General features: G+C 60.3%; 2 non-coding genes across 2 annotated transcripts in view; both read right to left on the bottom strand.

The window, feature by feature from the left end:
* The window catches only part of LOC142795113 (5.8S ribosomal RNA), a 153-nt gene extending 107 nt beyond the window's left edge, over nt 1–46 (bottom strand). The window contains exon 1 of the ribosomal RNA XR_012892769.1: nt 1–46. This exon is cut by the window's left edge and continues 107 nt beyond it. This is a non-coding gene — a ribosomal RNA (5.8S ribosomal RNA).
* A 1,719-nt stretch (nt 47–1,765) lies between these two features.
* LOC142795115 (small subunit ribosomal RNA) lies at nt 1,766–3,580 on the bottom strand. The gene has a single exon (XR_012892771.1). It is a non-coding gene; the product is annotated as a small subunit ribosomal RNA (ribosomal RNA).
* Between the last annotated feature and the right edge of the window lie 8,920 nt (nt 3,581–12,500).

Genomic DNA, 12,500 nt, shown 5'->3' with positions numbered 1-12,500 from the left:
GCGTTCTTCATCGACCCGAGAACCGAGTGATCCACCGCTTAGAGTCGTGAAAAAGTGTTTGTTCAATTCCGTACAGTCAAAACCAAACGTTTCTGGCACTCGGCCAAACAGTGGCCAAGAAGGGCGCTTTTCAGCGCACGCTTGGACTCCAAAACTCTGCCGCGCCTTTTTCGGCTGCCGCAAATCGAGCAAACGGTGTGTTTCGGACGGCGTTTCGCTTCCGCTACTTGCGAGTGCTTTCGTGGTCCACCCCTCTATAAATACTCGGGAGGCGTCGAAGCCGGTTCTCCAAGCCGGACCCGTAGGTATCGTTGTGTGCTCGCTCTCATTGGCCCGCCTAACCAGAAAATGCCTGCGGTACACCCATTTGGATAAGAGTGCACGCAGATGCGGGCCTCGACGGCTACACATTTCCTCGGGCGGCCGCCTCCCGGCCTCCGTGGAGCGCGGGATGCACGGTCCCATCGACAAGCCTCTCCCGTTTTTACCGTGGCGTCGCGGTTCACCACGGCGGGCGGGTCGGTCTCCTCCGCATAAAAAGGGGGACCCCCGCTTTTTGTTCCACGAAATCGCACAAGCTTTTTTCGCATCCACGGTTTGCCACCGCACACCAAAATGCCGATCCGGCTGCCTACTTTAGCCAACAGGTGGAGCCAGGCGCGCCGTACTTGCGCGGCACTTCCCACGTCCACCGAAGTCGGTGCCAAGGACCACTTTCGGCGCCGGAGCCGCGTACGAGCCTACTCGAGGCGGAAGAACGAAGCCAGCAAGGGCCTGGCCGCAAGTGCGTTCAATTGTCGGGACGTCCAAGTCCCTCGTTCTTCCGTGCTTCCTCTTTCGGCAAGTCGTTGCGGCACCTTCCCAAAGCGCGCAGACCCGCTAATCGCGACGAGCGCGACGTGGCCGTGCCGCCTTTCCCTCGGCAGCAAGCAAAACGCCTGGCAACGTCGACGCTCCCCTAACCGCGATCTCGCACCGTGTTTCGTGTGGCGAATTCAAAAGCCGGCCGGCGCTGCTGCAACCATTACGGTCGGTACGCATACGCCGCGGAGGGCGGGACGGTCATCGGAGCGTGCGGTTCCTCCATCGAGTACTGCGCACCTCGGCCGTCGCATCGCCGTGCCATGACCGGCCGCGCGTCAACGCGAACCGGTGCCAGCGAGATCCCTCGCCTGCAAGAACCGACCGGCAGCCTCCGTCACCCGAGGACGCGGAGGCGCTTGCCGCGGACGGCGGGACGGTATGCACTGGTGCACAGCGGACCCGTCACATCGCCAGTTCCTTGACCGACCGCCGACGCTTGTGCCGTTCCTCTCGTACTTGGCAGTCGCCGCGCGATTGTCGGGTCTCGTTCTTGCACGCTCGAACGGTCGGGAGGGCACTCGGCTGGCGTTTCGGGAACGCGCAGCCTCGCCTTCTACCGACGTAACCACGACTCGCCGTTCGCGCTCCGCCGCTCCTGTTTACAGTACTAGGCGGTCCCGCAGCGGTCGGGTCGCGCATTTCGAGCGCTTCGAGCCACGGTGCAGTGGCGGGTCGAAAGCCGACCTATGAGTGCGTTGCGCCGTTTGTACCCGCGTCCGCCACCTGGCCGACCGTCCAAGGTCGCGGTGTTGGCGTCCGCTGGGCGCAACAATTTGTCACGGGGTGCCGCTCCACATTCAGGCAGCCCCGTGGGGAAAAGCCGACCCCGCGTCCAAACGGGGTCAGCGGCAGAAAGTGTCGGGCGCAGACGCAGCTGAGGCGCTCACCCTTCACAATCCGTTAATGATCCTTCCGCAGGTTCACCTACGGAAACCTTGTTACGACTTTTACTTCCTCTAAATGATCAAGTTTGGTCATCTTTCCAACAGACCGGCGCAACCGAAAGGCCGCGCCGGACATCGGTCCGAAGACCTCACTAAATCATTCAATCGGTAGTAGCGACGGGCGGTGTGTACAAAGGGCAGGGACGTAATCAACGCGAGCTTATGACTCGCGCTTACTGGGAATTCCTCGTTCAAGGGGAACAATTGCAAGCCCCTATCCCAATCACGAAAGAAGTTCCACGGGTTACCCAGTCTTTTCAGACAGGGATAAAGACACGCTGCTTCCTTCAGTGTAGCGCGCGTGCGGCCCCGGACATCTAAGGGCATCACAGACCTGTTATTGCTCTGTTTCGTGCGGCTAGGAGCCGCTTGTCCCTCTAAGAAGTTTGTAATGTGCTGGGAACCCCGCACCTATTTAATAGGCTAGAGTCTCGTTCGTTATCGGAATTAACCAGACAAATCGCTCCACCAACTAAGAACGGCCATGCACCACCATCCACCGAATCAAGAAAGAGCTCTCAATCTGTCAATCCTCCCAGTGTCCGGGCCGGGTAAGTTTTCCCGTGTTGAGTCAAATTAAGCCGCAGGCTCCACTCCTGGTGGTGCCCTTCCGTCAATTCCTTTAAGTTTCAGCTTTGCAACCATACTTCCCCCGGAACCCAAATACTTTGGTTTCCCGGAAGCTGCCCGCCGAGTCATTTGAGTAACTCAGGCGGATCGCTGGTTGGCATCGTTTATGGTCAGAACTAGGGCGGTATCTGATCGCCTTCGAACCTCTGACTTTCGTTCTTGATCAATGAAAACATTCTTGGCAAATGCTTTCGCAGTAGTTCGTCTTGCGACGGTCCAAGAATTTCACCTCTAGCGCCGCAATACGAATGCCCCCGTCCGTCCCTCTTAATCATTACCTCGTATTCCAAAAACCAACAGAACAGAAACGAGGTCTTGTTCTATTATTCCATGCAAGTTTATTCAGGCGACTCGCCTGCGTTGAGCACTCTAATTTTTTCAAAGTAAAAGCACCGGCCATCTCGAGGCACACAATGAAGTGCACCAAGAAAGAACCGGCATGATGTTCAGTCCGAGCCGTCGCATCGGGTAGATGCACTACTCGTCTGGAACTGAGATCCAACTACGAGCTTTTTAACCGCAGCAGCTTTAGTATACGCTATTGGAGCTGGAATTACCGCGGCTGCTGGCACCAGACTTGCCCTCCAATTGATCCTCGTTAAAGGATTTAGAGTGTACTCATTTCAATTACGGGGCCTCAAAAGAGTCCCGTATTGTTATTTTTCGTCACTACCTCCCCGTGCCGGGAGTGGGTAATTTGCGCGCCTGCTGCCTTCCTTGGATGTGGTAGCCGTTTCTCAGGCTCCCTCTCCGGAATCGAACCCTGATTCTCCGTTACCCGTAACAACCATGGTAAGCAAGTAACCTACCATCGAAAGTTGATAAGGCAGACACTTGAAAGAAACGTCGCCGGCTCGTGGCCATGCGATCAGCACAAAGTTATCCAGAGTCACCACACAATACGGGCCGAAACCCGATCGATCTTGGTCTAATAAAAGCACCCGTTACCCAAAGGGCTCCAGGCTCACTGCATGTATTAGCTCTAGAATTGCCACAGTTATCCAAGTAGGAAGAAACGATCTAAGGAACCATAACTGATTTAATGAGCCATTCGCGGTTTCGCCTTATTTCGGCATGTACTTAGACATGCATGGCTTAATCTTTGAGACAAGCATATGATTACTGGCAGGATCAACCAGGTAATCGTTCGACTGCGCGTCCGTCCTCGCCCTCGGCGGGCCGGACGCAGTCTGTGTGCGGCGGAGGCCACCTTCAGGCGCCCCAACACGCTTATTTTGCACTCCGAGATGACGGCGTTCGAGCTCGCTACGGCACAACCTTCCCGAAAGACGAGTGGGAGCCGTGCGGCAAGAAGCACGTTCATGCTCGCTCTTTTTCGTTGCATCGACTCGGTCGCGCCGTGCGGGTTGCCCAAGCCCGCTGCACTGTCGGTGGACCGGCCGGAACTAGCAACGGAGCCGAGACTGCAAAGCCGCCAGACGACGGGTCACGCCCGCGTCTTCGGCGCTTTCGCATCTGAATCGCCCGAGGACGACACGGAACACACCTCGATATCGTGGTAAAACGGCACCGTCCGACAACCAGCCCCTAACGCATCAAGCGGATGAGGCTGCAGACGACTGCCGTGGATTCCCCTGGAGCAGACCCGAGGACACGCTTGACGAGGCCGAAGCCCGCCGCATATCAGACACCCGGTCGCTTTCGCGTACGCCGCTCACGAGAACCCCCACATAATAGCAGCGATAAGTACCCAGACCTCCTTGGGCCCTAATACGAGCGTACTCGAGAAAATTTCACCGCGGGTGTGCCCCGAAACGTGTGGCATGTTGAGCGTGCCACAAGTCTACGTCGCTCTCAAACCCGCCGAGGTCGTAGAATTTGCGACCCTACTCACGAAATTCCCACCGAGGATACGGCCGCAAACGTACCGCACCTTGGGTAGGCCACGAGTTTGTGCAACACTACGCTGACGGCACAGCACCGAGGTCGTGCGCGCACGCACGGGAAAATTCCGCCGCGGTTTCTGCCGAAAACGTGAGGCACCACGACTCTCCGCAAGTTCGCGTCGACTGCGAAAGACCGAAGTCGTGAACGACGTGTCCGCTACTCGCCGCCGACACGCTGGACACCAAACGTACAACGACTCGACGGCGTCGTAGAGGCCCACGACGCGGTTTTCCTTAACGACGTCTCGGCGTGGCACCGACAGGTTAGAACGGCCGACCAACGTTCCCTGTCCGCCGTTCGGCTCAGTCGAAGGGCTCGGCGACTTCGGCAACGCTGCGAAGCCGCACGGTGACGCACGCCATGTCCCCATTTTTTTTTTTCTTTCTGCGTCTGCCGGGGTGCCCCTATAATAGCAGCGATAAGCACCCAGACCGCCGTGGGTCGCTCGCCCCGGCTGACGTGGTTTTTCGTACTCCTGCGGCGGTCGCCGTCAAGCACGTCCAAATACGCTACTTTCGTGGGCGCATTCACGCTCTTTCGCTTCGCCGGAGTGCCAGCACTCACTCTGCCAAAAACGGCGAACATCCGAGCGGCGGTTCCCACTTTTGCGTCGGCGTCGCAAACCCCGCCCCGGCAGACGAGGTTTGCCGTACTCGTGCGACGGTGGCCGGCGGGCACGTCGAAAGACGCCGATATCGTGCGCGAATTGGCGCACCTTGGCTTCACCGGAGTGCCGCCACTGACTCCTCCAAAAACGGCGAAGATCCGAGCGGCGCTTCCCACTTTCGCATCGGCGTCCCGAACTCCGCCCCGGCTGACGCGGTTTACCGTACTCGTGCGACGGTCGCCGGCGAGCACGTGGAAAGACGCCGATATCGTGCCCGAATCGGCTCCGTTCGGCTTCGCCGGAGTGCCAGCACTGGCTCGGCGAAAGACGACGAACATCCGAGCGACGGTTCTCACTATTGCGTACGCGTCGCAAACCCCGCCCCGGCAGACGCACTTTGCCGTACTCGTGCGACGGTCGCCGGCGAGCACGTAGAAAGACGCCGATATCGTGCCGGAATCGGCCCCGTTTGGCTTCGCCGGAGTGCCAGCACTCACTCGGCCACAAACGGCGAACATCCGAGCGGCGGTTCCCACTTAGCCGTCGGCGTCCCGAACTCCGCCCCGGCAGACGCGGTTGCCGAGCTCGTGCGACTAGCGACCGCGAAGCCGTCTCGCGACGCCGCTTTCGTGCGCGGCTCCCACTGCGACCTGGGTCACCCGAGGTCGACGAGCAAAAAAGAATGTCGAAAAAAATTTTTTTTTTTTTTGCGTCTGCCGGGGTGCCCCTATAATAGCAGCGATAAGCACCCAGACCGCCATGGGTCGCTCGCCCCGGCTGACGTGGTTTTTCGTTTTCCTGCGGTGGTCGTCGTCAAGCACGTCCAAACACGCCACTTTCGTGGGCGCATTCGCGCTCTTTCGCTTCGCCGGAGTGCCAGCACTCACTCTGCCAAAAACGGCGAACATCCGAGCGGCGGTTCCCACTTTTGCGTCGGCGTCGCAAACCCCGCCCCGGCAGACGAGGTTTGCCGTACTCGTGCGACGGTGGCCGGCGGGCACGTCGAAAGACGCCGATATCGTGCGCGAATTGGCGCACCTTGGCTTCACCGGAGTGCCGCCACTGACTCCTCCAAAAACGGCGAAGATCCGAGCGGCGCTTCCCACTTTCGCATCGGCGTCCCGAACTCCGCCCCGGCTGACGCGGTTTACCGTACTCGTGCGACGGTCGCCGGCGAGCACGTGGAAAGACGCCGATATCGTGCCCGAATCGGCTCCGTTCGGCTTCGCCGGATTGCCAGCACTGGCTCGGCGAAAGACGACGAACATCCGAGCGACGGTTCTCACTATTGCGTACGCGTCGCAAACCCCGCCCCGGCAGACGCACTTTGCCGTACTCGTGCGACGGTCGCCGGCGAGCACGTAGAAAGACGCCGATATCGTGCCGGAATCGGCCCCGTTTGGCTTCGCCGGAGTGCCAGCACTCACTCGGCCACAAACGGCGAACATCCGAGCGGCGGTTCCCACTTAGCCGTCGGCGTCCCGAACTCCGCCCCGGCAGACGCGGTTGCCGAGCTCGTGCGACTAGCGACCGCGAAGCCGTCTCGCGACGCCGCTTTCGTGCGCGGCTCCCACTGCGACCTGGGTCACCCGAGGTCGACGAGCAAAAAAGAATGTCGAAAAAAATTTTTTTTTTTTTTTTTGCGTCTGCCGGGGTGCCCCTATAATAGCAGCGATAAGCACCCAGACCGCCATGGGTCGCTCGCCCCGGCTGACGTGGTTTTTCGTTTTCCTGCGGTGGTCGTCGTCAAGCACGTCCAAACACGCCACTTTCGTGGGCGCATTCGCGCTCTTTCGCTTCGCCGGAGTGCCAGCACTCACTCTGCCAAAAACGGCGAACATCCTAGTGGCGGTTCCCACTTTTGCGTCGGCGTCGCCAACCCCGCCCCGGCATACGCGGTTTGCCGTACTCGTGCGGCGGTGGCCGGCGGGCACGTCGAAAGACACCGATATCGTGCGCGAGTCGATGCTTCTTGGTCTCGCAGGAGGGCCGCCACTCACTCCTGCAAAAACGGCGAAGATCCGAGCGGCGCTTCCCACTTTTTCGTCGGCGTCGCAAACCTCGCCCCGGCAGACGCGCTTTGCCGTACTCGTGCGACGGTCGCCGGCGAGCACGTCGAAATACGCCGATATCGTGCCCGAATCGGCCCCGTTTCGCTTCGCCGGAGTGCCAGCACTCGCTCGGCCAAAGACGACGAACATCCGAGCGACGGTTCCCACTATTGCGTACGCGTCGCGAACCCCGCCCCGGCAGACGCGGTTTGCCGTACTCGTGCGGCGGTGGCCGGCGGGCACGTCGAAAGACGCCGATATCGTGCACGAATTGGCGCTCCTTGGCTTCACCGGAGTGCCAGCACTCACTCGGCCAAAAACGGCGAACATCCGAGCAGCGGTACCCACTTAGCCGTCGGCATCCCGAACTCCGCGCCGGCTGACGCGGTTGCCGAGCTCGTGCGACTAGCGACCGCGAACGCGTCTCGCGACGCCGCTTTCGTGCGCGGCTCCCATTGCGACCTGGGTTACCCGAGCTCGACCAGCAAAAAAGAAGGTCGAAAATTTTTTTTTTTTTTTCTGCGTCTGCCGGGGTGCCCCTATAATAGCAGCGATAAGCACCCAGACCGCCGTGTGTCGCTCGCCCCGGCTGACGTGGTTTTTCGTACTCCTGCAGCGGTCGCCGTCACGCACGTCCAAATACGCCACTTTCGTGGGCGCATTCGCGCTCTTTCGCGTCGCCGGAGTGCCAGCACTCACTCTGCCAAAAACGGCCAACATCCGAGCGGCGGTTCCCACTTTTGCGTCGGCGTCGTAAACCCCGCCCCGGCAGACGCGGTTTGCCCTACTCGTGCGACGGTCGCCGGCGAGCGCGTCGAAAGACGCCGATATCGTGCGCTAATTGGCGCTCCCTGGCTTCTCCGGAGTGCCGCCACTCACTCCTCCAAAAACGGCGAAGATCCGAGCGGCGTTCTCCACTTTCGCATCGGCGTCCCGAACTCCGCCCGGGCTGACGCGGTTTACCGTACTCGTGCGACGGTCGCCGGCGGGCACGTCGAAAGACGCCGATATCGTGCCGTAATCGGCCCCGTTTGGCTTCGCCCGTGTGCCAGCACTCACTCGGCCAAAAACGGCGAACATCCGAGCAGCGTTTCCCACTTTCGCATCGGCGTCCCGAAGCCCGCCCCGGCAGACGCGGTTTGCCCTACTCGAGCGACGGTCGCCGGCGATCACGTCGAAAGGCGCCGAATTCGTGCACGAATCGATGCTTCTTGGTCTCGCAGGAGGGCCGCCACTCACTCCTGCAAAAACGGCGAAGATCCGAGTTGCGCTTCCCACTTTTTCGTCGGCGTCCCGAACTACGCCCCGGCTGACGCGGTTTACCGTACTCGTGCGACGGTCGCCGGCGGGCACTTCAAAATACGCCGATTTCGTGGGCGCATTCACGCTGTTTCGCTTCCCCGGAGTGCCAACACTCACTCTGCCGAAAGCGGCGATCATCCGAGCGGCGGTTCCCACTTTTGCGTCGGCTTCGCAAACGGCGCCCCGGCAGACGCGCTCGTGCGACGTACTCGTGCGACGGTCGCCGGCGAGCACGTCGAAAGACGCCGATATCGTGCTCGAATCGACCCCGTTTCGCTTCGCCGGAGTGCTGCCAGTCACGGCGCAGAAAACGGCGAACAAGTGTTTTTTTTTTTTTTTTCCTAGAATTTGTGTTATAGAAGGCACATTTGATATCGGACGATAATTTTCAACTTTATCACGCGCACCGATTTTCGTGTAGAGGTTTGCAAGTTTATGGGAATTTCTCCACTTGGAATAATGCGATTTAGTAGTACTACGAGAACTTCATGGATGTACTCAAGGGTACGGGGCAAGTCAGTTACGTCAACACCTGCAGATTTTTTACACTTCAAACTGAAAATTGTTGGTTGTGAGTCCTCGTGTGATATTAAAGGCCGATTCGCTAACACATAGAACAAAGAAAGAAAGGAAGAAAAAACGCCCGCGCTCGCTCAAGAAACCTGGGTTCGCAACAAGTGGCAACAACAAGCAACCGAGCGAGTGCGCCAAAACCCGTGGCGGCCGAACAAACGCGAAGTCCCAACCGCGTCAGCCGGGGCGGCACGGGACAGGAAAAATCACTTCAGCCGGGGCGGCGGGGCACCGAATAAACCTCGTCACCTCGTCGCAGGATAAAAGAGGAAACAAAAAGTCTAAACAGCGTCTGCTGGAGCGAATGCGTAATAAAACAACAACAACAACAAAAAAAAAAACACCCGCGCTCAAGAAGTCTGCAATCACCACAAAAGGCGACTGTGACCGAGCAGCGTCAGCCGGGGCCGTGCGGAAACGGAAAAACCGCGACTACCGGGGCGTCGAGGCACCGAAAAATCCACTTCAGCCGCGGCGAAAAAAAAAAACAAAAAGAAAGACGGAGGGGGGGGGGGGAACCACGTCTGCCGGGGCGAAGGAAAAAAAAAAAACGCGTCTGCCGGGGCGAGCCCGGGTGCGGCACCACCGGGAAAACTGTGGCAAACAGACATGGCGATCGAGTGAGTGGGCCGCCAGCCAGGCTCAGCCAAAAAGTGCAAAGTCCGAACTGCGTCAGCCGGGGCGGCAAAAACCACGTCAGCCGGGGCGGCGCAAAAAACCGCGTCTGCCGGGGCGGCACGAAACCGCGTCAGCCGGGGCGGCGCGAAAACTGCGTCAGCCGGGGCGAAAGAAAAAAAAAAAAAACGCGTCTGCCGGGGCGAGCCCGGGTGCGGCACCACCGGGAAAACTGTGGCAAACAGACATGGCGATCGAGTGAGTGGGCCGCCAGCCAGGCACAGCCGAAAAGTGCAAAGTCCGAACCGTGTCAGCCGGGGCGGCAAAAAACCGCGTCAGCCGGGGCGGCGCAAAAAACCGCGTCTGCCGGGGCGGCACGAAACCGCGTCTGCCGGGGCGGCGCGAAAACTGCGTCAGCCGGGGCGAGCCCGGGTGCGGCACCACCGGGAAAACTGTGGCAAACAGACATGGCGATCGAGTGAGTGGGCCGCCAGCCAGGCTCAGCCAAAAAGTGCCAAGTCCGAACTGCGTCAGCCGGGGCGGCAAAAAACCGCGTCAGCCGGGGCGGCGCAAAAAACCGCGTCTGCCGGGGCGGCGCGAAAACCGCGTCTGCCGGGGCGGCGCGAAAACTGCGTCAGCCGGGGCGAAAGAAAAAAAAAACGCGTCTGCCGGGGCGAGCCCGGGTGCGGCACCACCGGGAAAACTGTGGCAAACAGACATGGCGATCGAGTGAGTGGGCCGCCAGCAAGGCTCAGCCAAAAAGTGCTAAGTCCGAACTGCGTCAGCTGGGGCGGCAAAAAACCGCGTCTGCCGGGGCGGCACGAAACCGCGTCAGCCGGGGCGGCGCGAAAACCGCGTCTGCCGGGGCGGCACGAAACCGCGTCAGCCGGGGCGGCGCGAAAACTGCGTCAGCCGGGGCGAGCCCGGGTGCGGCACCACCGGGAAAACTGTGGCAAACAGACATGGCGATCGAGTGAGTGGGCCGCCAGCCAGGCACAGCCGAAAAGTGCTAAGTCCGAACTGCGTCAGCCGGGGCGGCAAAAACCGCGTCAGCCGGGGCGGCGCGAAAACCGCGTCTGCCGGGGCGGCACGAAACCGCGTCAGCCGGGGCGGCGCGAAAACTGCGTCAGCCGGGGCGAGCCCGGGTGCGGCACCACCGGGAAAACTGTGGCTAACAGACATGGCGATCGAGTGAGTGGGCCACCAGCCAGGCTCAGCCAAAAAGTGCTAAGTCCGAACTGCGTCAGCCGGGGCGGCAAAAACCGCGTCAGCCGGGGCGGCGCAAAAAACCGCGTCTGCCGGGGCGGCACGAAACCGCGTCAGCCGGGGCGGCGCGAAAACTGCGTCAGCCGGGGCGAAAGAAAAAAAAAAAACGCGTCTGCCGGGGCGAGCCCGGGTGCGGCACCACCGGGAAAACTGTGGCAAACAGACATGGCGATCGAGTGAGTGGGCCGCCAGCCAGGCACAGCCGAAAAGTGCCAAGTCCGAACTGCGTCAGCCGGGGCGGCAAAAAACCGCGTCAGCCGGGGCGGCGCAAAAAACCGCGTCTGCCGGGGCGGCACGAAACCGCGTCAGCCGGGGCGGCGCGAAAACTGCGTCAGCCGGGGCGAGCCCGGGTGCGGCACCACCGGGAAAACTGTGGCAAACAGACATGGCGATCGAGTGAGTGGGCCGCCAGCCAGGCTCAGCCAAAAAGTGCCAAGTCCGAACTGCGTCAGCCGGGGCGGCGCAAAAAACCGCGTCTGCCGGGGCGGCGCGAAAACCGCGTCTGCCGGGGCGGCGCGAAAACTGCGTCAGCCGGGGCGAAAGAAAAAAAAAACGCGTCTGCCGGGGCGGCAAAAAACCGCGTCTGCCGGGGCGGCACGAAACCGCGTCAGCCGGGGCGGCGCGAAAACCGCGTCTGCCGGGGCGGCACGAAACCGCGTCAGCCGGGGCGAGCCCGGGTGCGGCACCACCGGGAAAACTGTGGCAAACAGACATGGCGATCGAGTGAGTGGGCCGCCAGCCAGGCACAGCCGAAAAGTGCTAAGTCCGAACTGCGTCAGCCGGGGCGGCAAAAACCGCGTCAGCCGGGGCGGCGCAAAAACCGCGTCTGCCGGGGCGAATGCAAAAAAAACAAAGAAAAAAGCCCGCGCTTAATCAAAAGAAAACAAAGAAAAAAGCTTGCGCTTAATCAAAAGAAAACAAACAAAAAAAGTTCGCGCTTAAGCCTGGCGGTGGAACCACCGGGGCAAACAGACCTGGCGATCGAGTGAGTGGGCCGCCAGCCGGGGTGAGCCAAAAAGTGCAAAGTCGGAACCGCGTCAGCCGGGGCGGCGCGAAAACCGCGTCAGCCGGGGCGGCGCAAAAACTGCGTCAGCCGGGGCGGCACGGAAAAACGAAAACCGCGTCAGCCGGGGCGGCACGGAAAAACGAAAACCACGTCAGCCGGGGCGACATCAAAATGAGGAAAAAAAAAAGAAACTGCCTTAGGACACCTGCGTACACTTTCATGCGTTTGGGCATATCTCTCTGTAACACGCGCGCCCCTCGTTACGCGCGGCACTCTGTTTTCTCCGACACCCATATTTCGGCGGCATGTGGCACGCGCGCCCGTCCCTACGCACGGCACACCGCAGTGCTTTCTCGATATTTTTCTTTTCCTCCAACACCGTCATCTATAGGCTTTTAGTGACCTGTTGCTCGTGGCAAAAGTTCGCTAGCTCTGACACCTCTTGCATGCGCACCGTTTTTGCGCACGGTGCTATGCCGCAAAGCACGGCAGTCGCATGCGTTTCTCTCAGGCACCTCTTTTTTGACACAACGCTGTGGTGCTTAGAAACACACCCGCCGCTTTTGCGCACAGAACTCCACCGTACAGCACGGTAGTCACGTTTGTTCCACACGAACAGCAGTGTGCATCGTGCTACGACACTTTGAAAGCTTTTTCTTCCGAGTCTCGACCGCGCTGTTCCTTTCGTACTTGGCGCGGTTTTGGGACCAGCTTTGTTTTAAACCCCTACTGCG

Source organism: Rhipicephalus microplus, unplaced genomic scaffold, assembly GCF_043290135.1.
Source record: "Rhipicephalus microplus isolate Deutch F79 unplaced genomic scaffold, USDA_Rmic scaffold_551, whole genome shotgun sequence".
NCBI lineage: Eukaryota > Metazoa > Arthropoda > Arachnida > Ixodida > Ixodidae > Rhipicephalus > Rhipicephalus microplus.
This window is presented reverse-complemented; position numbering and strand designations above follow the sequence as displayed.